Consider the following 23,601-nt stretch of genomic DNA (forward strand, 5'->3'; position numbering starts at 1 on the left):
TAACCAACCTTCCAGAGCCTTAGCAGCACAGTCAACAAAGTCAACCCAGTCTTGATTTTGTGCTTTTTGGGTTTCTCTGAACTTTAACCTGTATTGCTCAGTGGTTAGGCCAAACCCATCTATTAGTGCACTTTTCAAGACCTAGTAATCATCAGCATCCTCTTCTCTTACAGTGAGGAGCTTATCTCTACCTGTGACTGCAAAGTAGAGCCATAAGATTGCTGCCCATTGACCTTGAGGAACCTTCTGTACTTTACAGGCCCTCTCCAAGGCAGTTATCCATTTGTGGATGTGATCCCCACTCTGGTAGGGAGGGACAATCTTACATAGGTTTCTATGGTCATAAGACCTCTCCGTATCTCTAGGGAAATTGCTGCCACCAAGGGACTATAGTCCCTCCTTTTTACTAGCTCTGTAGAGCTCTAGGGCTTCCCTATCTAAGGCCATCTGCTGCTTTCTGAAGTTGAACTTGTCTTGCTCATACTTCAGCAGTCTCTCTCTCCTCGGAGGTTTCCCCCCTCTGTGAGAAGAAACAAAGGTCCCTACAGAAGAGTTAGACTGAACAGATCCCCTTGAGAGAGATCTATCCCTTCTAGTCCTACTTTCAACTCTTCCTGGAGGAACAAAGGAGGGAGCATGGTTGTCATCCTCCTCATCCTCATCCAGGGGAGCTGGGATCACCAGATCCTGATCATTGTCATCGGTCTGGTCAGCATTAGAGGTAGGGTCAGGGGAGTTTCCACCCCCAGGCCCACCCTCAGCTGCTGCCCCACCCACTCTGCCTATCCCACCAGAACCACTAGGTCTTGGGAGATCATCCAGCTTGAGTATCTTTATGAGATGCTGGGTGGTTGGGCTTTTGCCTGTCTTCAGCTTCCTAATGGAACATAAGGCCCTAAGCTGTGCAAAGGAGAGATCCTCATATCTATAGAGGTGAAGCTCGCTGGCTTCTGGCAGGGACTCACTGGTTCCTGGCTGATTAGACATTACTAATGTGGTGTGGTGTATTGCACTACCTACACTAGTGTGGCCTACTAAACTCTCTTGAGTTTTAGAAAGGGTGTGCTATCCCTTAACACACAACTCTAAGTTCAGTAGAACTTACTGTATACTAAACTTGATATTATATGTACCTAAGGTACCTTTAGTGGTTTTCAGTTGATCAATTCAATTGAGATTATCTGGTAAAACAATAGCAATGTGAGAAGTTGGCCTGATATATGCTGTCCACTAATTATAGTGGGCACCTTGTATCAGTCCAATCAACCCCTTATGGTGAATAGGTTAAAGACAAAGTTTACTGAAAGCTATCCTAGTGGTAGCTATGGAGAGTAGCCTTCAGGCTAAGTCTTGAAGGAATGTAAAGCAGCTTGTTTTACCAGTCTATAATCTCTTGAATGATCAAATGAAAGGACAACCACACCAGGTATATATTTAAAATATATGTATTTAAGATAAAACACACCCCTCTAGCCTCTTTATGAGACTGGAGTTCGAAGTACTTAATTTACAAGTCAGCAATCAACAGTAATAGCACAAATACACGTTTGGGCCCTAGGGGCGTACCAAACCATATACCAATAAAGTGGTATAGGAACCACGACTGAACTAGACACTAGGCCTAGAGCCTGTAGAATCGCTGGGACCCCAAGGAACCACCCAAGGTAGTGACACAGGGGACCCACGGGGACCGTATGCAGTTTGTAAACACAACCGCAGGTTCCAGTTAGCTTCTAGAGGCAATGTCGCGGTTGGAAATTTAAAGATTAGGGACACTTAGAATCGAGTTAGGACCAAACCCTTTTGGACTTAGGTGCATAGGTGTCTTTTGGTGTTGGGTCGCGTCGTCGATTTCAATGGCAGCTGACGAAGAAGTGCTGCCGCCGTGAAGAGAAGTGTCCGAAGCGATCCAAGCCTGGATCTAAGGCAGAAGGAACCTGAAATCAGAGGGGACAGAGTCTGGGTCACTTGCCAGTGACCAGGGGCACGATGGCCCAATGCCCACAGATGTCGTGTGCTTCAGGTGAGTTGATGGGTGTCTTGACTCTTCAGCCACGAGGTCCAGGAGGTGCCAATGACAACCAGGAGCTGGATTTGAGCTGTCCCACAAAGTCTGTTTAGTGCTGCGGTGTCGGCTACCAGATTGGACCCAACAAGCCTTGGCAAAGGCAAGTTACTGGAAACCAGAGAAAGGACTGCGGTGCAGACCAGCAAGGTCGGAGGGACTCACCCAGCGAAGGTAAGTTGGGGCACATCTAGAGCAACCAGGAAAGCCCAATTAGAAGAGGAGTTACTTTCATGGGGACCTACTAGCCAATGGGCTAGCAATCGCGAAGGAGCCTCAAGCGGTCGCACTTGAAACTGGCCCCTGGGGTCACTCATGGAGTGGAGGCCAGAAATCTTTGGTGCAGGAGGTGCTCAAGGCTGGGTCTACTCGGAGACCAAAGCAAAACTTCAAGGAAGACCAGGAAGATAGTGTTGCTGCAAAAGTTCACGGTGTCCAGGGGTCACTGTTCCATGTCACCCACGATAGCCACGGGCCTCAGCTTTGCTGTGGACTCAGGGTAGCCTCGGGGAAGTCTGTAAATCCTCCTCTGGTGATGCAAAGACTTCGGCATCCGGCGAGAGCTTCAGCGATGCAGACCGATCAGTTGCTTTTTTGGTGCCTGCCAAGCAGGGGAGTCACTCCTTAACCCCAAGGGAGATTTCTTCAGTCTTCTAGTCAAAGTAGAACATCGAAGGTCCAGGATATATGTTGCAGAGTTTCATCCAGGGTAATCTAAAGTCGGAAGCACTGGGTTCCCATACTTATACAAAGTTTGGGGGTTGGACATACTCTGAGGACCCACCTATGGGAGGGTTTGGAAAGGGGGTAGTTACACCCATTTCCTTTGTCCAGTTTTGCACCAGAGCAGGGGCAGGTAACCCCTGCAACCAGTTTGAACTGGACTATGCACAGGGACACCAAGTGTGCCCCCAGTGCAGGACGTCAAAGCACCAGAGAGTGCTCCCGCCCAGCCCCAATACACATCTGCCTGTCTGGGGAGGTGGTTACACGTCCCTGGGACAGGAAACCTATTGTCCAGGCCTCCCCCAGCAGCAGGAGGCCAGACCCGTGTCTGTGGCAGAGGCATCCATTTTGTGATGCCAGGGCTTTAGAAAGTCCTAACGGGTTGGACCAGTGTGAACATGTCTCTCCCTCTAGAAGGGTGGAATGCTACCCCCACCACCAGAACTGGCGGGGGGGGGTAGTATTCCAAAGCGTTTGACACCAAACACGACATGTTTCCGTGCAGCCATCCCAAAGTTTGCATTTACCGCAAGGTTATAATGCACTTAATAGTATATGGTCAGGCTGCACCACAAACAGCATCAGAGGAGGTACTCCGAACGCTGCAGAGGGGCTCTGCTCATGCAGGGGCACCCTCTCACATACAAAACCAAGCACTCTGCCTTCAGGATTGCTAAGGCCCGCCATAGGAGTGACTTATAGGTTTTATGTGTGTGTCCAATGGTAGTGATATAGGTAGCCTATACCACTGTAAGGGGTGCAGTAGCAGACCTGTGGTGCCATTTTGGAGTACTTCCCAGGAGTGGCATAATGCATGCTTCAGCTCCTGATAGGCCTCTGAGGTACCTATGCCCTAGGTACAGAGCATACCATATACTAGGGGCTTATAAGGCACTCTATAATCTAGTTATAAGTGTACCTAATGTACATGGAAACCATTTTAGAGAGAAAGCAGCTAGGCTGGGGTCTTGATTAGCAGGGCCACAGCCAGACTAAGGTCGAAAAACAGTGAAACACCAGCAAAAAGTGGGGGTACCCATGTGAAACAGATCCTACTCTTCTACATCAATGTCTATGTTTTGGTAGCAGTAACCCAATAAATATGTACATGTGACTACTGTGCTGACTTTTTAAGTACATGTTCCATAATGCACTATAATGGTACATTTGTGCCTAACTTGGAGAACAACCATCTGTTGTATGCTGCAGTTCTATGCGGGCTTGGACATAGATGTGAGATCTGAGAGGTAACAATAGTAAAGAATTCACACTTACTTTATAAAGTTCCAAATGGCCTCAGGCTCTGTGGTGGTCTCAATCATGGTTTCCAGTGCAGTGGGTGGGAGTACAGTTGGGGAGCCACCTCCTGTTGTCCGTGTTTCTGACAGTCATACCACCTCCTACGGATCTCATCTATGTGACTATGGGACTGTCATTGAAGCCCTTACAAACAGTACCTCATGATCCTCAGAGCACTCCTTAGTCAGGATCTCCAGCTCCTATTCAGAACATTTTAAGTTTATTTTCCTTCCTCCTGGATCCTTGTCTCTTGTTTGGCTGGCCATTGGTGCAGTTGGATTTTCTTTGGAGGTTTGAGAGGTGTGCTGGAAATGGCAGCTGCACTCTACCTCCACTCCACATCCACACAGTCTGGTCTCCAGGCAGGTACGTGAGCCACTTCCTGGTTCAGAGGTGATTACCCATGACCAGAAAGTATTTTTTCACTATCTGCAGTCGATATTTGCGACTCCAGTCGCAATGTTGGAAATCACTATTACACTTCTGGCCGACCACCTGGCCCACTTAGCCTTCCATAGCAGGCAAAATATTGAATGACACCCTGTTCTGCATAACTACTATCCTCGTTGTGGTAAATAAATCTATGATATTTCCTAGGGCAGCTGTGGTGTCATCAGACAAGTTCTCAATCAACTTTGCCAACTGCTGTATCCTATGGCAACCTTGAGCTACCCCTAATGTTGGTCTTATTACCCCTAGGCCTATCAGAATGTTCATAATCGAATTGGCCATTCTCCGGTGCATCATCATTTCATGACTTGCACCAGGTCTCCTTTCAGGCAAATGTTGAACTTGGAAAATCCTGGGTTTAACAAAGAATAGGTAACAACTTCCATATCATCCTGTGGCAGATGAAAGTAATGTGATTTTCCACACACAAAATACGTCCCTTAATAACCAATTACCTCTGGAAACAACATCTCAACTGTTCCCACCTTCTTACTGGAAGTGTGTAATGTATGTAACGTTGGCAGGTGCTGTTCTCCATGGATATATTTCTATTCAGAGGTGTTGTTACTGTTAGCTGTATCAAGGAATCAATCAGATTGTATTTCTTCACTTCTTTCTCTGATAATTTTGAGAAACACTTGCAAGGGAGGTCCGTGGTAAAAGGGTGACTCAGATGTACAATAGCGCTATTTCTTCCTGTTCTATTCTCAACTTGGGAATCTCATGTTTGTTCTGTAGTGCCTCCAACACCCCCAGGCTAACGTTACCAAATCCTATCCTAGGAAATCTGTCACACTATTTTATTTGTGTTATTCTTCTGGTTTGGTGTCCCTTGTTATATGAGAGTTGATATTTCGTTGTTTACGCCGTGCCCTTCTTTTTTATGTTTGAAAAGCTTTAGTAAAGAAATGGTTAATACAAAGAGATATCAGCAGTAATCAGAGATAGAAACAAGAATACAAATACATTGGTTAAACTAATATCATATAAGAAAAATAAAAGCATTTTGTGAGATTTTATAAGAGGGGGAATAAAAGGAGAAGAGGGGAGGGGAGGCAACAAAGGCATAGAAAGGGGGGAAAGGAAAGATGAAGCGCTTAACACTACAATATAAAAATGTAAAATATATTGTATCAATAATTGCTATGGGGAAGCAATGAGTACAATTTCAGTATAACAGGAAAATTATGAGAATATAAGAAAAAAGAAGGAGCCTATAAAAGGGAGATAAAAATCAAATGTGTAGTCTCATTCAAGGGAGTTTGAAGTTTTCCGAGTTGACATTAGATAGATTCTTCAGGGCTAACTGGTCCAAGTATGAAGTAAGAGGTAACCAGAAGAGATCTCTATTGTGGGGTAAATTGGAGGAGGAAGCAAAGGCTACATCAAGTCTGTGGAAATGACATAAAGAATTCCACCAATTACGTATAGAGATGTTCACAAGAGACTTCCAGTTAGAAGAAATGTGCTGAAAGGCAAGAGCAAGCATGAGGTCAAAAAGGCCATGAGAATGTGAAGGAAGGTTGATAGAATCAGAGAGGCTACCAAGAAAGAGGTATGGAATACGAAACTGATATAGGAAATATACGAGAAATATACATCGAAATCTTCTCCCAGAACCGAGAGACCACAGGACAAAGAAAAAGAAGATGAAGAAGATCAGCGTTAGGAGAGCCACAAGTCCAACAATTAGAATCAGGAGAGGCAGAGAATCGTGTTAAAGAAAGAGGAGAAAGACAAAGTCTATGATACAGATAAAATAGAGATTGAGTAAGAGATGCAGAACAAGAGAATTTCAAAGATCTGGACCAAAGTTTATCCCACAGGGCAACAGACCAGACACATCCCAGGTCCGCTCCCCAAGAAAGTCCCAATTTAGATTTGACACGATCCGGATTAGGGGACGAAAATAATTTATAAATGAGAGAAGCCTTAGGGAGGGTAAAAAGGAGTTTAAGAAGAGGAGAAATTTGGGGAGCAGAAGAAGATAGGGAAGGAAGAGAGTAGAAAATATCGAGAATCCCTTCCATAAAAGTAATACATTTCTGCATAAAGGAACGAGGGCAATGAAAGGAAATCTGAAATTGAGGGAAAGAAGAAGGTGACATTCCGTCAAAAAGCTGGTGAACCCATATGATACCTTTCAGTCTCCAAGAGCTCCAAACAATAGGTCTATTATGTAAAAGGATAAGTGAGTTATACCAGATAGGGGTATGCAGAAAAGATTCACGAGTAACAGGGGCCGGACTGACGAGGGGTTTTAAAAGAGAAGAGGTATATTTAAATAGGGGAAATAAAGTATGAGGAGCTTTAGTAGAGAAACAAACAACTTCACTAAAGGAGAAGGGTAACAGCAGCGTTTGTTCAATGAGAAGCCAAAGAGGAGTAAAAGTAGAGAGGGGAGATGCGAGCCATCGTGAAGCCTGAGGATCTATGATAGAGGCGAAAGTCAGGGAAATTAACTCCACCATTGGATTTGGGCCTTCGAAGAAGAGCTAAAGAAATTCTAGACTTCTTGTTATTCCAAAGAAATTTTGACAGACATGAGTCAATACGTTTGAAGTAGATTGCAGGAATATGAACGGGTAGTATAGAAAATGTATATATTAGAATAGGGGCTATCATCATTTTGATCTAATCTAATCGTCCCCACCAAGAAAGAAAAAGAGGATTCCAAGTAGAGAATAGTTGTTCGATTCGAGACAAAACTGCAGACACATTTAGTTTGATAGAAGAGAGAATAGAATTAGAGAACCAGATACCTAAATATTTAATCTTTGAGCTGTTCCAAGCAAACCCAGTAGATGAAAAAAGATGGGGAAGACAAAATTTAGTGAGGGGAAGAATTTCAGTCTTATCTGAGTTGATTTTGTATCCTGAAACTTGCGAGAATGAATCAAATTCAGATAGTAAAGGGGGAATGGATGTTTCTGAGTCAGAAATGAATAAAAGAATGTCATCTGCATACGCGGAGAGTTTCAATTGATTATTGCCATAAGGAAAGCCGGAAACGGAATCATTGTTACGGATAGAGGATAAAAAGGATTCAAGGGCTAGAACAAAGAGAAGTGGAGATAAGGGACAACCTTGGCGAACACCCCGTTGGAGAGAAAAATATGAAGAAACTTGTCCATTTACTAGAACCGAGGCTTTAGGAGCAGAATACAGCAGAGAAATAAGAGAAATAAAATTAGGACCAAAACCATGCCAACGTAGTGAAACGAACAAGAAAGACCAATCAACTCTGTCAAATGCCTTCTCTGCGTCAACAGAGATAGCAGCCAGAGGAGTAGAAAAGGATGAGACTTTATTTAGAACATTAAGGAATAAACGAGAATTATCAGAAGTGAGGCGGCCTTTGACAAATCCAGATTGTTCTTTACCAATGAGATGGGGCATAAAGGGATCTAAGCGCAAAGCAAGTGTTTTGGCAAATAATTTATAATCCACATTAACTAAAGAGATCGGACGATAATTCTTACAAAACTGGGGGTCGCGACCATCCTTAGGAATGAGGCAGATGGTAGCCTCCTGGATAGAGCCCTCCGCCTTACCAGATACATAAAACGATTGAAAAAGAGTTAAAAGTTTGGGAAGTAGAAGATCAGAGAAATGTATATAAAATTCAACAGAGAAGCCATCTGGACCTGGTGACTTACTTTTGGATAGGGTGGTCAAAGCCACGGACATTTCGTGTAATGAGAGGTCAGCTTCAAGATCAGGAAAATTAAGATGAGAGGTAGAGGGATTAGGAAGCTTCTCAAAATAGGCTTGAATCAAAGAAGGAGATGGAGTAGATTCTGGTGTATAAAGAGTACGGTAAAAACAGAAATTGGTCAAGTATGTCCTGATCTTTATGCAGCAAGGTGTTATCAGTGGAGTGAATTGCTTCAATGAAGGAATGTTCTTTGCGGGATTTAAGGTAGTTAGCTAAGAGTTTCCCTGCTTTATTGCGACCACCATGATATCGAGCGCTACTCCGAAGAAGTATTGATGAAACATTATCAGCAGTGGTTTTATTAAATTCCAATTTAGCGCGGATGAGATCCGGAGAAATAGAAGTACTTGAGGAAGTATAAAATTTATGTTCCAGAGACTTAATATTAGCCAGTGCGGATTTTCGTTTCAAAAGAAAAAGTTTCTTCTTCCTGGAAACAAATTCAATAATGAACCCACGCGCCGAAGCTTTAAAGGAATCCCAGAGAAGATGGGATGGAATATTGGGATCATCATTGTATGAAAAGAATTCATTAACAAAAGAACGAAAAGAAGAAGAGAAATTATGTTCAGTAAGAAGAGAATTATTAAAGCGCCAACGAGACGACTTGGGGTGCGGGGGGAATAAGTCAAGATCTGTTACGATAGGGGCATGGTCCGAAATGACTATAGGTTCAATAGAAGAAGACAGTAAATTTTGAGATAAAGATTGAGAAAGAAAAATGTAATCAAGGCAAGAGAAAGATGCATGAGGGGGAGAGAAAAAGGAGTAATCTATGGTGTCAGGGTGAGAGAGCCTCCAAGAGTCAGTGAGATTTGCTTGAGAAATAGTGTCCAGGAACTGTTTGTGAGGCTTGTGAGGTAGGAAACGAACAGTTGATTTACGATCAAGAAACGGATCCACAATCTGGTTACAATCACCACCTAAAATAAAAAGGTCATCTTTATATTGAATACATTTGCTTGTAATTAAGGGCCAAAAGGAAGAATCTAGCTGTGTAGGACCATAAACATTAAAAACAGTTGGAGGAATAGAGTTAATTAGTAACCTAGTTATGATCCATCTACCTTCAGCATCAGTTTCTTGCAATAAAACTTTACACTTTAGCTTCTTTTGACATAGAATGGCAACACCATTTTTCCTACCGGTAGAAGACAAAAATAAGACCGTACCCACCCAGCCTCTTTTTAACTTGAGAGACTCAGGTTCAGTTAGGTGGGTCTCTTGTAAAAGAACTATATCAGGATTATATGAAGCTAGGTGGGAAAGGATTCTCTGCCGTTTAATGGGGCTAATAAAACCTTTTACATTCCAGGAGATTACTCTGAATTTAAAAACTGCAAAAAAGTAATAGACTCAAAAACTGCAGCAATAGTTAGAGATGAAAAAATGTCAACAAGTGAAGGAAAAAGGGAGTGAAAAAACAAAAAGAGGGAGGAATCAGAAGAGAAGCTGAAGGAATACAAAGCATAAAGATTTGAAATTGTACAGATAAGAAAATAGGGTAATAGCGCAATCAAAGAAAGAGTAAATGTAAGCAACAAGGTCATGGGAAAGAAAGGGAGGAGAGAAGGAAGAACAGAGGAAAAAAGCACAAGAGGAGACAGTACATATCCAACAAGGATGACTGAAAAAGACATACCTGAGGGGGACATAAAAGAGACGACGAGGCTATGGCGACACTCAACAAGGGAAACCTCCCAAAGTCAGGAGTCCAAGTCGCACCAGGACGAAGGACTTAAAGGGAGAACCAAATGGGATGTAAAAAGCATACCAATCGATCTGAATGAAAAGAATTACAAGAATTAAAAGGCAGTTAGGGTGAAGGAAAAAGCATAAAAGCACATATAAAAATATATATCACAATTAAACAACTGGAAAAATCAGAGAGTTGAAACAAAAACAAAAAGAGGTATGTAAGGAGAACAACTAGAGGAAGAAGAAATATTATAAGAAACCTTACTTAAATTTTTCAAAATATATCACTATAACAATAAAAATAAATACAGAAAAATATTATCCGAAAAAACCTGTAAGAAAAAAGAAAGTTAAACAGTCAGCCACAAGCAGAAGTGGAAATATCCATGCCATTGTTGGTCTGAATATGAATAGAGTTCTTAAGTTCAGCAGGGTCTTGAAAAGTCCAAGTTCGGTTTTGGTAAGTAACTTTAAAGATACACGGATGAAATAAGCCGTATCTGGCACCTAGAGAACGAAGAGGAGTGCGGAGGTTCAAGAACTCTTTCCTTCTTGACGCAGTGGCATTAGAAACATCCTGGGAGAGAAACACTCTTTGACCCAACCAGGAGACTTGACGTTTGGATCTCGCTGCAGAAAGAACTGAAAGGAGGTCTGTAAATTTGAAGAAGAGAATGATGACTCCTCGTGTCTTTGTTGAAGTAGATGTGCGAGGACCAAGCCTATGAGCTTGTTGAATAGTAAGCGAAGTGGAGGAGGCCTATCCAAGAGTTTCGGAAGAAAGGAGGAGAAGAACGAGACAGGATCGTCACCTTCCAGGGATTCCAGCAGACCATAAATGCGTAGGTTGTTCCTTCTATTTCTGTTTTCCAAATCCTCTGTATGTCGTTGGAGAGCAAGAACAGATTTTTCCAAAGAGGAGATACGTTGAGAATTAACTTGGATCTCTGAAACCTGCTGCTCCATAGAGGTCACCCTGGTTTCCATAGTCGACCATTTCTCCTCCAGAAGTTGCATTTTGGAGTTGGTTTCTTCTACAAAGGAACGTAATGCGCGTATCTCCTCTAAAAGTAGTTCCATTGAGATAGGAGATGATGTTTTATCCGGAGGAGGAGAGTCGTGCTTCAACCGTTTAGTTGATGTGGTAGGAGGAGAAGATTTGTTTGATTTTGACTGTGATGGAGAAGGGCGATTGGAAGGAACACCCGCCATTTGGTCTGCTGTAGAAGAAGAGTCTGATGGGGAAAAGGAAAATGATGGCGTGGATGCACTCTTCTAGGGAACAAAAACGAACTTTGGGTTACGTAATTTGCCCATAGAAACCTGAGAGGTCAAATGCTAAAATGTGAAAAATGCAGGAGACCATAGAAATATAAGTTCCACTCAGAAAACTGCCAAGCAACCAGTATGAGGTGAACAGATCTCTGTCAGAAGAGTTGACAAGAACAGTCTTTGTGATAAATTATGGCACAAATAGTTAATTCATAGGCATCCAGAAAAAGAAAAAACTCCTCAAAGCTGGCACAGAATATGTTTAAAAGGGACCAGTGGTATGAGACAGTCAGAAGCACCAAAGCTGGTACATTGAGGCAAAGTAAAGCAGCGTGTTCCTTACTGTAGCTGACTATCCAAGGTAAAGGAAGGAAACATGCAGGCAGCAGTTGAAAAGAATAAAAGAACGCTGGACTTGACACAAAGGCCGCAGGATATGGTGATTAATATGGTGATAAATACATTGAGAAGATAAAATCACTGACGCGCGTATTAGCGTCGCGCAGCATCTCATCAACACAAAATGGCGGATATTCTGAGGAGATAAAGTCAGCGAGTAAAAACTCGTTCATAAATCATCAAAAAAAGTTCATGGTCGTGCTCACCAGATGCGCGCCGAGTTCCGACGACAGGAACCATCAAGAGGTCAAACACAGAGGCGCGAAAACGGGAACGGCATGCCGAGAATCGTCCCGATGCGGCCGTCATGTCGGCGCCGAAACCACGCCCCTACGCCGTGCCCTTCTATTATCTCCCTGGTGTATTTTCACTGATATGTTATACTGTCCTATACCAGAAAGTGCTGCCTGTATAAAGACACAACTCACAGCTCTTGTTAAAGAGACTAAACTATATGTCATAATCTCTTCAGTGTTTAAAAGGAGATGTGTGCAAACATAGCACTTAGAGATATTTAGGACTTCAATATACTATGTCAATAATGCAATATAATTATTCTCTTTATAGTTCAGTCCCAACGCAGTCCATTCCTGTGCTGTCCTAACAATATAGAGGTATTTATATGGTATTTTAGAGTCATTCAAAGTTCCTTCTCTGCCATCAATCTCTGGAGTCTTTATAGGGTAACCCAACCCAGTTGCTATTATTGCTGGCAAAAGGGTGCACAAGACTGCCACTGCCCAGAGGCCCTTACTGGCACGTCTTGCCGAAGTCTCAGCTATTAAGGACTCAGAGGTCACCAGTCCTTTTTTTCATGTATACTTGTTGTGGTCTGACTGGATCAGTGGTTGCAGACTTGGCTTCTTAAATCTCAAGTTATAGCCCATTTGTGCGGCTAAAGGAGCAGGTAGCTCTTCCTTTCTGGTTGTTGGTCTATTGTTGCAGTTCCAGTTAAACAGTGCACCCAAGTCACCTGGAAGATCCTGCGATACCTGGTGGTGGCGATAATGCAGTACCTCTGTTCATTTCTTGCAGTACTGTGGCAGCAGTTCATCAATCATCAGTGATGGTAACGGGGACTCATAGTGGGAACTTACATTAATAATTCAATCAGAGTACATCTGATTGTCAGCAAAGTCAAGGGACGGGCATGATTTCAAGACAATCAGGCGGTTCAGAAGATGCACAATCAGTTTGTGTGCAATTTCTCATTTTAACACTTGCTTTTTCGGCACCTTTCCTCTGCACCCAATAAGGCTGGGTGATAGGCACAATGAAGCTTCTGTATCACCTCCAAACCTCTGCAGAAGCCTTGAATCGCTTGGGAAACAAAGCCAAGCCATTTGTCCAAGTTGAGTCCATTCTTTAAAGAGACATTTGCTAACAGCTAACACAGGGAGAAGTGTGGTGCAGCGGCCATGGTGGGTGACTCCGGAGCACAGGGCTCACGGTTCAATTGCCAGCTGCAGCTCAACCCAGCACCATGTGACTCTGGGCAATAGGTCGCTTTTTCTTCCCGATGGCCCACTTAGCCTTGAGACCCTTAGGGGTGATTAGTTCACGCTTTACAAATACCGGGTTATTATTATTATTATTTTTCTTTTACACAGTCTCTCCGTTTGGGACGGCCATGTTAGTTCTTAAAGCAAATAGAGTCATTACTAACATATTTTCACATGTTAGTCCACCTATACCCCTCCTCTGTTTGCACACATCCACTTTGGGGTCTATAGTGTACCTCATTTGGTGCTAACTGTCTCTAAATATTCTGCAGAATTAGAGCAATCCCTACCTATATCACTTATGTTGAAGCTGTGGGACACTAACAACCTGAAACTCAAAATATGGAAATGTTTTTTCTATGACACTAGAGCAATTGCCTAATAAGTACATGCATTATACATGTATAGCCAATGTGTCAGTTTCACTAGGAACGTTTTAAATGGCAATAACAGAGCAGGTCAAAGGAGGGGGTGAAATTATATGAGCTATGAATGCTATATTCCGTGTACATCAAGTAATATTTTAGCATGATGAAATGTATTCCAGTGCAATCAAGTATTTTCAACAATGGGTAACGAAGTAGCAGCATTCAAGGTGGTATGTCCATTTATGAACATTAAGGGGATGACAAAGTAAAGCAACAATTTGGGAACAGCACATTAATCAAGTGTACAATTTTTCGTTGTTTTAAACCAGATATGTAGTACATCAGGAACCTGTCAAACTGAATGAGGTTGAGATGAAACTCAGACATATGCAACAAAGGCATAAAGGAAAATTAGAAACAATCACCAAACCCTCCTCTTATCGTTGTGTGTAACATAGAATGTACATTGTTGAACAACGTTTGGAAATCCACTCATAATCTATGTAAATATTTGTCACTGTTCCTGTACCCGAAAACACATGAAATGATGTGGGCAATGTATGTAATATAGCCTTATAGCCCGCCGTAGCGGGCTATACCAGCTATTAAAGGCCTGCTGCAGCATTAAAGGCCCGAGCCGAAGGGGAGGGACTTTAACAAAGCAGCAGGACTTTAATTGCGGTATAGCCCTGCTACGAAGGGCTATAAGGCTATTAGAACATTCTGCTACTAGAGGGCAGAACGTTCTAACAAATAAAACAAAGCCTTCAGGGAGCGTGAGGGGATTGAAATCCCCTCGCGCTCCCTGAAGCCTTTGTTCACAGCCAGAGCTGTGAACAAAGAAGCATTGGAATGTTGGAGCTCCGGGCTTATACCAGCCATTATAAGCCCGGAGCGCTCCATTGTTTTCAATGAAGCTTCCAACATTCCAATGTTCTAATAATTTGTGATGTACATTAATATCTAAACAGTTGCTTCATGATAGAACAATGTATTTGTTTCCTGGAACAAATTAAATAATAAAAGGTGCAATTATATAGCCTTGCTTTTCGTGAAAATTGAATTCTTCTTAAAAGGGAATCAGCATAAATGGCCAGCGCATCATAGGAGCATGTATCATTATTTTAATCTCTTAATTTGGGGAAAAATCGGAACAAATAAATAAACAAGAACACTATGTAATAGAGCACATCCTTTTGAGCTTAACAAATAATTCCAAGTGCCTGTACTGGTAAGTGCCACTTGGAAGGTAAATGTTATCACTACCCTTGTCACTTGCCTGGTGTCCCACCCACAGAATTCCCTCTCTTTGACACTGCTCCAGCCCTCTTCACATGCTACAGACATTCATTGTGTTCTCCAAAACCGGCGTTTTTTTCCATTAAAATCTTTCACGTACATTGATCAGAAATCCTGAATATTGCCTACCTTAATCTTACCCTCATATAAATGTTGGTTTTAGCAGAGTATGGTGTGAAACATGTCCTGCACAACTTTACACTGTGTGCCTTTACCTCAGTGCACTTCATGTGCCACACACCTGTTTGACGAGTAGGAAGCAAACATAAACTGTTTTATTCTATATTGTAGTGAACTTCCCAAAAGAATCATAATTAAAGGCACATTTTCTAACTAAATTATAGAGATCTTCTGTTTTATACGTCCGTAGTTGACCTTCAGCACTTAAAAAGAGCCATTACATAAATTATAACTCAAAAGACTAGAGGAAAACATATCTGACACATGTATAGTGCAAGTATTGCTGGGACTCGTGGAATATGTCTTATGAATGTCCTTCTGTATCTTGCTTGCTTAGCTAGATTATTTTACCACTCTCCCACCCTCACTTGGAAGAGCTTCATTCGCTCTCATGTACTTTCTTCTTTCTACTGCTAACCGTGCCTGCTGACTGAATTGTGGCAGTGAGACTAAAGGGATAGAAGCGTCTCTAGTGCACGATGATACTGTATACAATCAATCAATCAGTAATCTTATAAAGCGCAACCACTCACCAGTGAGGGTCTCAAGGTGCTGAGTAGAGGGTGCAGGGGTCTGAGGTTCGGACGAAGAACCAGGTCTTTAGGTCGTTCCTGAATTGCGGCAGCAATGGTGATTGCTTGAGCTGCAGAGGCAGCGAGTTCCAGGTCTTCTCAGGGAGGTAGAAGAAGGATCTTGCTCCAGCCGTGGTCTTTCGGATCTGTGGAATGGTGGCCGGGGCCAGTTGGGTAGAGTGGAGATGTCTGGTGGGAGTGTAGAAGGAGAGGCGATGGTTAAGGTATGCAGGTCTGGCGTCTACACTTCCACCTTTCTGCAAGCATGATTTTGCAAAACTCAGATGTTCTCTTAAGAGAGAAATAGGTGGGGCAGAGGATGCGGGCTACCAGTCTTGGCAGTATTCCTAGAGTCTGTGGTTGTTGTGTGGTTAGGCTCTTACGTACTGCAAGAACAGAGAGCAGGAAGGGTGACCGGCAGCTCATTCTTTTAACCCTTACCATCATGTCTAGTAGAAGGTGGGATATCTTCCGTCATCAGGGGTACCACACCAGTTGTTGAAGTATCACTTGGCTGCAGTACCACACTGGCATTAACATGAGGTATCGATAACAATTTCTTTTTTTAACTACGCCTAGTAATTGAGCCACATGCTGAGGATCACATGTGACATGCATCATTCCATTCACCCCACAAAGCTTCAAAGTTCAGCAGGAAAAAGTAAAATAGGACAAACATCAGAAAATAATCTGAAACATTGGCCCTGTGCAAATAAACACAACTAAATTGTTCATTTTTAACAGTTTCAACAATAATGCAAGCACATTATATATACCTTAATTGTCTCATTATCCTCGAGACAAAACCAGCAGTCCTTCTCATTCAAGAGGTCATACAAGGAGTACGCTTCAGGCATGTTTGCACATTTGTGTCATCTTTCAAATCTTGTGTTAGCATGTTAATTATTTTATTTGCAATTGAGGTACTTGGCCATTAAGGTCGTGAATGGCTTTCCTTTGCGTTTTGTATTTGAGCTATAGGCTTTTTGAAGGTGAGGCAATATTTAAGGGCGGTTCCATTTATGCAACCTGGCTGCAGTTAAATGAAACACATCAGAAAACCAGTGATACTTATCGGGCATGTTCTGGTCTCTAAGGTTACCTTCTAACAAAACGCAGAGAATCGAATGTAGTGGTTATAGAGACCATGGAAAATAGTCTCTTTGGCTGCCGAGTCAAGCGTGAGAAATAAAATTGCAACCAGCTGGTTTTAGGACCACAAAGGCGTTGGCCAGGGTAAACTTTCACACTGCAGAGCCATTAGCAATGTAGCATGTCTATGAAGTTAAACAGAAATGCATTTCTAGCATGACCCTCACTCCTCTGAGCCCCAATGCAGGTACATGTATTTGTCTTTCTGTGTTCATTAATGAGGGTAAGCAAATATTGCGTTATCCTGAAGGGAACAACGTCCCCACTTTGCACTCCATCTTTTATTAGTAATCACACTGTAGCCAGTTTTATAAGTTATAGTTAATCATTTATTCAGTTTGAGTCTTCATATTAGTAGTGTTGGTCCATCACACTACAATTATTATTCATATGCATTTTTTAAGAATCCCAATGCATTTCGGGACTAGCCCTTCGTCAGGGAAATACCCCTTTGCGACCAGTCCATGTCAAGTATGAATTCAAAGTTGCACACCCTACGGAGTACCAGGATGTTTTTTAAAGTTAATGTGCTTTGTGACACTCTTGTCAATCCGCTTCTCCACAATTAGGTCATGTAGTGGTCAGCCTGGGGATGCATTCCCTATTAGTCCCTAGGTCTTTACCAGGGTTTTGCCCCCCCCCAACTCCAAGGCCTATCATCAACTATGTTGTTACCAATCTTACCCCAGCTTGAACAGCTGCCTAGGAAGTTTCAGGGCCATGTGTGGTTACTGCAGGTGAGTCAACAAAGTTTGGGGTCCGGCAGACTACCACAGCCATGATCTGCTCAAGGCAGAGCATGAGGATATCTCAGGTAACCCAGAAGGAAACCTTCCTATAGAGCGCTCCGGAGGTAACTCGCGATTTTAGAGTCACCCAGGACCACTCTTGGCCTATATTTGAGAGAGCCCTTCCGGTTCCTGAAACAACAATGGGTTAAGTGAACCAACCTCCCTTCCACTTTATTAACAGGTGTGAATGACAGGAGGATCCTGGGACAGGTAGTTTTGGGTGAACTATCAGGATTCAAATCAGTGTGCTGCATGGAGGCACCTGTAATCCTAGTGATTTCCTGATAGAGAGAAAGAAAATGTGAGTTGTGACTGTGAGAATGGTGTGGAGGAGTGAAAGGGATGGAGAGCAGGGCAAAACCATACACAAAATGCCCTATAACATTATCTCAACTAATGAGAAAAGGGAAGCGTTATCTATCGATGGGCCATCCATGGATATGTCTTTTTTTTCAGTTTAAAAAGCTTTATTGAAAAATAACAAGATATACAAAAGACCAGCAATACAAAATTAAGAATATTAAAATAGAAGCGTAACGGAAGAATTGGCTAGTACTTTTGAGAGAAACAAAAAGCTGTTTTAAATTTGATAGGGAATAAGGTAGGAGGGAGTTGAGGGAGGGAGAAAAGGGGAGGTAAGAAGGAACAGTTGCTTACACATTGGTATAATAAAGTAATGCATAGTACAGAAGAATGTGAGTGAACTCTTAATTAACTAATACGTACAATAAGCCAACAAAGGCAAAAAGGCGAAGAACAGAGAAAGTAAACATTCAAGGAGGTTTAAAATTTTCAGAATTTAAACGAGATTTATCTGTTAAGACTAGCTGATCTAAATAAGTAGTAAGGGGTAATCAAAAAAGATCTCTATTAAGCATTGGCTTACAGGAGGAGGCGAAAGCAGTGTCAAGTCGATGAAAATGGCAGAGACTATTTCACCAGTGTTGTGTAGAGAGTTTTGTGAGAGTTTTCCAGTTGACAGAAATATGTTGGAAAGCTAGAGCAAGCACAAAGTCAAAGAGACCATGACTATTGGAGGGAAGATCTAAAGAATCAGAGAGGCTTCCAGAGAAATGGAAATGTTAAACAGGCGAGAAATATAGGACCAGACTTTCCCCCAACAGCTAGAAACCGAAGAGCAAAGGAAGAGAAGGTTTATAAGATTAGCATTAGAAGAACCACAGGTCCAACAATTAGAGTCAGTAGAGTGTGAAAATCGAGCCAGAGAAGCAGGGGTGAGATAAAGTTTATGGTAAAGGAAAAACATAGATTGGGTAAGAGAAGCAGAGCGAGACATTTTCAGAGAACGGGACCATAGTTTATCCCAGAAGATGATAGTCCATTCACATCCCAGACTAGATTCCCAAGAGAGTTCCAATTTGGATTTTGCACGTTTTGGATTAGGAGCTGAGAAGTATCTATAGATGAGCTAAGCTTTGGGTAGGGAAAGAAGGATCTTAAGAAGAGAATTTTGAACAACAGGAATAGGCGAAGAAGGAAGAGAGTAGTAAGTGTCAAGGATAGCTGCCATAAGAATAGTGATTTTTTGTAAAAAGGAGCGGGGGCAATGGAATAAGTCTTGAAATTGGGGAAAGGAACATGGAGATAATCCATCGAAAAGATTTTTGACCCATATTATATCCTTTAACCTCCAAGCTTTCCAAAAGACGGTTCTGTTGTTAATGAGAATAAGGGAGTTATGCCAAATTGGAGATTCTAAAAAGGATTTTCTAGAAATGGGATTAGATTGCACCAGAGGTTTCAAAGGAGAACAAGTGTGTTTAAATAAGGGGAGAGAGGTGTAAGTGGTTTTAGAAGAGAAAGACATAACTTCCCTTCAAGAGAAAGGCAATAATAAGGGTTGTTCAATGGATAGCCAAAGGGGAGTGAAAGCAGAAGGTTCAGAAAGGAGCCATTTTGAGGCCTGAGGGAGGGAAAATGACTTATGATAGAGGCGAAAGTCAGAAAAGTTCACACCTTCATTAGAATTTGACTTGCGCAGAGGGGATAAGGAAATCCTGGCTTTCTTATTCTTTCAAAGAAACTTAGAAAGACAAGAGTCAATACGTTTAAAATAATAGACAAGAATATGGATGGGGATCATGGAAAATGTATAAATCAAAATAGGGGTAATCATCATTTTGATTGAATCTAACCGGCCCCACCAAGAAAGAAAAAGGGGGTTCCAAGAGGAGAATAGTTTGTCAATTCGGGATAAGACTGCAGACATATTTAATTTAATAGAAGAAACAATGGAGTTGGAAAACCACATACCTAAATATTTAATCTTTTAACTATTCCAGGCAAAGCCAGTGGAAGAAAAAGAATGGGAAGACAAAATTTAGTAAGGGGGAGAATTTCTGTTTTGTCTGAAATGATTTTATAACCAGAAACAAGGGAAAAGGAAGCAAATTTGTGTAATAAAGGGGGAATAGGAGTTCGGGCGCAGAAATAAAGAGTATGATATCATCCGCATAAGCGGAAAGTTTTAAATGATGATCACCATAACAAAACCCAGAAATTGAGTCATTATTGAGAATAGAGGATAGGAAGGGTTCAAGAGCTAAGATGAAGAGGAGAGGGAAAAGAGGGCAGCCTTGGCAAACTCACGTTGAAGAGAAAAATAAGATGAGACACAACCATTAACTAATACCGAGGCTCTGGGGGCAGAGTATAATAAAGAGATAAGTGAAATCAATTTGGGACCAAAACCATGCCATTTCAATAAAGCAAATAAGAAGGACCAATCAACTCTGTCAAAGGCTTTTTCAGCATCAACAGAAATGGGCGCTAAAGATGTGGAAAGGGAGGAAAGTTTATTTAAAACATTGAGAAAAAGACGAGAATTGTCTGAAGTAAGCCTACCTTTGACAAAACCACATTGCTCCTTACCAATCAAGTGAGGCATAAGAGGATCTAGGCGTAAAGCAAGTGGTTTAGCAAATAGTTTATAATGAACATTGACCAGGGAGATCGGACAATAATTCTTACAATACATGGGGTCTCGACCTTCTTTATGTATGAGGCAAATTGTGGCTTCCTGAAAAGTACCTTCTGTCTTACCAGCTAGAAAAAATAAATGGAAAAGATGTAAGAGTTTGGGGAGCAGTAAATTAGAAAAATGCAAATAAAATTCAACAGAAAAACCATCCGGACCGAGGCAGTGGAGAAATCTGTTTCAAGATCAGAAAGGTTAAGATGAGAATTGGAAGGAGTTGGAAGTTTATTGAAATACGCTTGGACAAGAGAAGAGGAAGGAGACTCTTGGGTATAAAGATCCTTAAAAAAAAGTTTAAATTCATTGAGGATGTCTTGATCTTTATGCAAGAGAGAGCCATTTGGAGAATAAATAGAATCAATTAGAGTACGGTCTTTACGTGTTTTGAGGTAATTCGCTAAAAGCTAACCTGCTTTATTATGCTCACCGTAGTACCGGGCGCTACTACGGAGGAGTATTGAGGAAGCATTATCAGTAGTAGTTTTATTGAATGCTAATTTAGCACGTATAAATTCTGGTGAGACCAAATCCATGGTGAAAATATAGAATTTATGTTCTAAAATCTTAATATATGCCATGGCAGCTTTCCGTTGTTCGAGGAAACGTTTCTTTTTTTGGAGACAAAGTCTATAATAAAGCCTCTTGCAGTTGCTTTAAAGGAATCCCATAAGATATAGGGGGAGGAATTGGGGTCAATGTTAAGGTAAAAAAATTCACTAGCAAAAGTGTGAAAAGAAGAAGAGAAAAGAGGGCCCAGAAGAAGAGAATTATTAAAGCGCCAGCAGGAGGACCTGGGATGCGGAGGGAGCAAATCAAGATCTGTGGCAATTGGGGCATTGTCAGAGATGACGATAGGCTCAATAGAGGAGGATAGTAGATTTTGAGATAAAGACTGAGAGAAAAATATATAATCTATGCGGGATAGGGAAGCATGAGGAGGAGAGAAGAAAGAAAAGTCAAGAGTATCAGGGTGGGAAAGCCTCCAAGAGTCTACAAGGTGTGTTTGAGAGATAGTATTAAGAAAATGTTTATGAGTCTTTTGAGGAACGAACTTGAGATTGACCGTCGAGAAATGGGTCTACAACTCGATTGCAATCGCCTCCTAATATAAAGAGATCATCCCTAAATTGAATACATTTCTGTGTAATCAGAGGCCGAAAGGAACAATCAGGATGTGTAGGGCCGTAAATATTGAAAACAGTTAAAGAAACATTATTAATTAACAATTTAGCTAACAGCCATCTACCTTCTGTGTCGATTTCTTGCGATATAACTTTACAATTCAATTTCTTATGGCATAAAATTATAACACCATTTTTCTTATTGGTAGAAGGGGTGAATAAAACTGAACCCACCCAGCCTCTTTTTAATTTTAACGCCTCAATTTCTGTAAGGTGAGTCTCTTGTAAGAGAACCAAATCAAGGTTATAAGAGGCAAGATGGGAAAGTATTCTCTGTCTTTTAATTGGATTATTAAAACCTTTCACATTCCAGGAGATAACTCTGAATGTAAAACCATTAAAGATACATAAAGAACAACATATGCAGTAGTAAGAAAGTGAAACAAGAAACAAATAAGAATAAGGGAAAGAAAACAAAGGAAGGAAAAAGTGAAGTCGATTAGAAGAATAGAGGGGAAGAGTGAGGAAAGGGGGGAAGAAAAGGAGAGGAGAAAGAGTAGAGACAAGAAGAGACAGTACATGTCAAGTGACGACTGTAATACGTACCTTATGGGGTTCAAACGAAAGGATGAGGCAGCAACGAACAACAAAAACAGCACACCTGACAAGGGGCAACGCACCACACCAGAACATCAAGTAATGAACGATAACATGAATGGGAACATGATGAGGAGGATTGTAACTGCAAGGAGCCTGTAAAAGGAAACAAAAGTTAAGCAAAATAAGGCTAGAAAAAGGAAAAGAAAAACAACGTATATCAACAAATATAAACTATCACTATAACTTCAATGCAATAATTGGCAGAGAGCGAGCACAGGAGTCAGGATCCAGAGGGAGAGGGGGCAGTCTCCATCGAAGTAGCAAAACGGGCGTGAATAAATCTTCTGAGGTCAGCTGGATCTTCAAAAGTGGAGGTCTTGTTGAGGAAAGTGACTTTAAATATGCAGGGATGAAACACGTCATATCTAGCACCCAAGGAGCGAAGAGGGGGACGTCTTTTAGCCGTAGTTGAAGAGACATCCTGTGAAATAAAAACTTTGGTGCCATGCCAAGATAGATTTTTTTGGGATTTAGCAGCATTCAGTACTTGGAGGAAGTCAGTGAATTGTAAAAATAAGATAATTATTCCACGGTGATTAGTAGGCGCAGATGATGAAGAAAGACGAGGGCCCAGTCTATGCGCCCATTGTAGATTGAGCTTGGTAGTAGAAGGGAGACCCAGAAATTTTGGCACAAAAGAGGTGAAAAAAGTGACAGGGTCGTCAGATTCAAGGCCCTCAGGGAGACCATAAATGCATAAGTTATCACGACGATTTCTATTTTCCAAATCTTCAGTCGCTTGTCGAAGCTGCAGACTTCCTTCTCCAGAAGAGAGATTTTAGAAGATGAATCTTGTACAACGCTGAGTTATTGTTCCACCGCAGCTACGCGGGATTCCATGGAGGTCCATTTATTGTCCATTGCTTGTAGTCGACCATTAGTTTCCTCAATAAAAGGTTGGAGAGTGCAAATCTCTTCCAGAACCATGTCTAAGGAAAGCGGTGATACAGACTTAGGTGGAGATAGAGGATCTTGCTTGAGCCTCTTGCCAGTAGTCGAAGGTAAAGGTGCTTTAGATGCCATCGTTGTGCAGAACTCTGCAGTGTCGGAACTATCCCTGTAAGATGGAGTCTCAGCTAAGCAGGAGAATCTGTTCGACGTGATGATGTTGGGTCCAGAAGTAGTAGGAGCATTCAGCTTTGATTTCTGAGTGTGACGCAGCGTACGTTTGCTCCTACCCATGTAATATCGTGAGACAAGCACTGGGAGGCATTGACATCAGTGAGAATAAAGGCACAGTGATCCGCAACAAAAACAGCAAGAGTGAGAAAAAAAAACTGAGGCCCACCAGAATTAAATTAGAAGAACTTGCAATAAAATGCAGGAAGGAA

General features: G+C 41.8%; 1 long non-coding RNA gene across 1 annotated transcript in view; it reads right to left on the bottom strand.

Annotated features, from left to right (window-relative positions):
• LOC146785498 (uncharacterized) overlaps positions 1 to 15,753 on the bottom strand; it is a 150,534-nt gene extending 134,781 nt beyond the window's left edge. Inside the window, exon 1 of the long non-coding RNA XR_014970671.1 lies at positions 15,510 to 15,753. This is a non-coding gene — a long non-coding RNA (uncharacterized LOC146785498). The remainder of the gene's footprint in view (positions 1 to 15,509) is intronic.
• Positions 15,754 to 23,601: the final 7,848 nt, after the last annotated feature.

This window comes from Triturus cristatus, chromosome 11, assembly GCF_964204655.1.
Source record: "Triturus cristatus chromosome 11, aTriCri1.1, whole genome shotgun sequence".
Taxonomy (NCBI): Eukaryota; Metazoa; Chordata; class Amphibia; order Caudata; family Salamandridae; genus Triturus; species Triturus cristatus.